Source organism: Chaetura pelagica, unplaced genomic scaffold (genome assembly GCF_000747805.2).
Source record: "Chaetura pelagica isolate M959 unplaced genomic scaffold, ChaPel_1.0 scaffold3, whole genome shotgun sequence".
NCBI lineage: Eukaryota > Metazoa > Chordata > Aves > Apodiformes > Apodidae > Chaetura > Chaetura pelagica.
The window spans coordinates 5,035,478-5,038,180 of NW_009952974.1; the positions used below are offsets into that span (position 1 = coordinate 5,035,478).

Consider the following 2,703-nt stretch of genomic DNA (forward strand, 5'->3'; position numbering starts at 1 on the left):
GGGGGGGGGGTGAAGAAAAAGAAAAAAAGAGGCTGATCCTGAAGAAAAAAGTTGTGATTAAATTGCTTTCCTATTTTATTCTTTGTGTTTGTGTGCGCGCGTGTGTGTGAAGCACTGAAACGGGCTCTGCAAACTCCCACTCCTGAAAAGGACTGAGCAAAGTTAGTAACGTTTCCACCTAAACCCTGGCTTAGAAAAGTTTCTTTTGAATGTTTTTCCGTCGCTCTGCCTTCAGGAATGAAAATATAGAGCATTTCAAAAGTGTACTGACGCTTTTCTGAGGTATTAATGGTGCTGCCCAACTTGTGTTTAGAGTCTCAAGCTGTCTGTGTGTAATATGAGACACAAGCCACAAACTGACAGACTATATTTAAAGCCACAATGTGTTTCTGCTCCTGGAAACTTAGAAACGTGGGCTTAAGGACAAGCAAACTAGTTTCTCTGCAAGAGAGGAGGGGAGAGGAGGGCAAGTCCTCTGCTGGCATAACTCTGCATATTTCAGTAAATTTGGAAAGAGAGAATTTGGCCACAACAGTGAAGTGAGTGCAGAGGCTTTACTGCAGCGTGTCACTGTTCATTTTGGGACAGTAATAAAAAGAAAGCAGAGGGGAGGGGGGTAGATTCTGATTTGATAAGCTGAGAAAAGTCAGTTGGAAAACTCCAAGTTTTTGATGCTGCAATAGCAGCTTCATAACTCTTCTATTTCTTTAATATAATCTTTCTTGCTTTAATTCAATACAGTAATTTTGTGTTATTTTTTAATAAACAAACTGCCAATAGCAGAATTGTTTGTCAGCCTGTGGTATTGGTAATGAAGGCAGAAAATACAGACAGCATTGCTGGGAGCTGCCTGCAATCAGGGTTTGATCTAGAGAACGCTGTAAGAATATTTGGTCTGTATGGATGTCGACACTGACAATGTTTTCCAAGCTCTGAATGAGGCAGGCTGATCCAGCAGAAATGACACAGAGTGAGCAGCATCTCTGGAATCTCAACCACCAATTTCTATCTACCCGTTAATCCTTTTTGCAACTTCTAACCAACAAGAAAGATTAGATGCTAACACTATATTAAATTTTATTATCTTTTATTCAGCAGTTTAGAATATGATAGCTTCTATTGGTTTTTTACAGCTTGTTTTCTGTTCTTGATAGGAAGAAACATGCAGTCTAGTTCAGGGTTCTGAGAGTTTGGGTTTGGAAAAGCTTGAGTAAATGACTGCTCTTGGTGCTCTCCAAATGTGTGCAGGAGGGTGGTTATGACTCACTGAGGTGCATTTTGCTGACTGTGCAATATCGACAAAGGTCCAGACCCAATCTTGTATCTTTAGTGACAGGCTTACCCAGGTGACAAGTCCAGAACCACCTCTGCAGTCCTGAGTACATTACAAATTACATCTCTAACAGACCCAGGTTATCAGAGGACCCTATGAAAGGCCCTAGTGTGGATCTGGATGAGGAGCTAGTACACTGTAAGGCCTTTTGTCTGTTCATAATGAAAAAAGGCTGATGCATCTGGTTCTCTTGTTTTGTTTTTTTTCCAAAATCTAGGCAGGAAATCTCAGCTTGAATAATTTTAAAATCATATGATTGTCAGTGAAAATAAATGGCTTGCAATCTAGCTAGAAGTAGTATTCTGACTGAAAAAATAGTGACTACTCTTTATTTGCCCTCATAATTTCCCTTATTGATTCAGACAGCATGTTCTTGTATTTTGTTTCAGTCTGCCTCTCTGTGTTTTGTGTGTTGGTTTTGAAATACATGGATCAAATTTACAGATTAAGAAAAAAATTAAATTAGAGCAAAGTCTGACAGTACTATATTCCTTTATAAGGGAAGTTTGGTGCTTTTTTTTTTTTTTTTTTTAATAATGATTGAGGTTTTGTGGGTAGGTCTTGTGGAAAAGGGTCTTATTTCTTAGTTAAATTCCAGCAATTTTTGCAAGAAACAAGATAGTGAAAGATCTTGAAAGATATTGACAGGCACTGCACAGCATGGACAGCAGACGTTTACCAGAGAGGCAGTGTAATTGGGAAAACAGGTCTGCTTCCTAACCATAGCTAAAATCTTTGAAATGGGAGTGAAAATGCATACAGAATCAGCAAAAACCTTTGACTATACTGAACATAATAATTCTTTACCTGCAAGTGAGACCACAGAGAAGCTGCCTACTGATGTAAACTGAACAGTGTTGTTACCTAATTGCTCATGTTCTTTGCTTATCTCCTTGTATTCACTCGCAACTGATAAGGAGTTTGTATTCATTCTATAAATACAGTATGATCTTGGCAATCCAGGTGGGAGCAGACTAGTGTTTCAGATTTAAAATATTCAACTCTGTGAACTTTGCAAATGTATTCTGGCTCTATACAGGGATGACACATCATATAAATTCTGGCTCTTCTGATGCCTGGCTCAGATATCCCATGGCTCTGAGTGGTCTCTGTATACTTAACAGAGAAGCAAGGGAGCCAATAGTTCAGCCTGCTGATGTTAGGCAGTGTGTGTACATTGACTCCATTGTTCACTGTTACTGGACATTTGTGTGTGTTTGGAATAAAATGGAATATCTAAGTAAAGAAATCTGCTACCAAAGCCAAAAACGGAGTTGAGCTACAATTTTGTTGGCTGGCCTTCAATGCAATATATTTGCTGTGAATATGACTCTAGTTTCTTTTATTTTTTTCCTTCTGATATAGAAGGG

At 38.8% G+C, this 2,703-nt stretch overlaps 1 protein-coding gene across 1 annotated transcript in view; it reads left to right on the top strand.

The window, feature by feature from the left end:
- Positions 1-2,703, top strand: part of GYPC (glycophorin C (Gerbich blood group)) — a 30,985-nt gene that overhangs the window by 338 nt on the left and 27,944 nt on the right. The gene's annotated exons all lie outside the window — the stretch shown is intronic.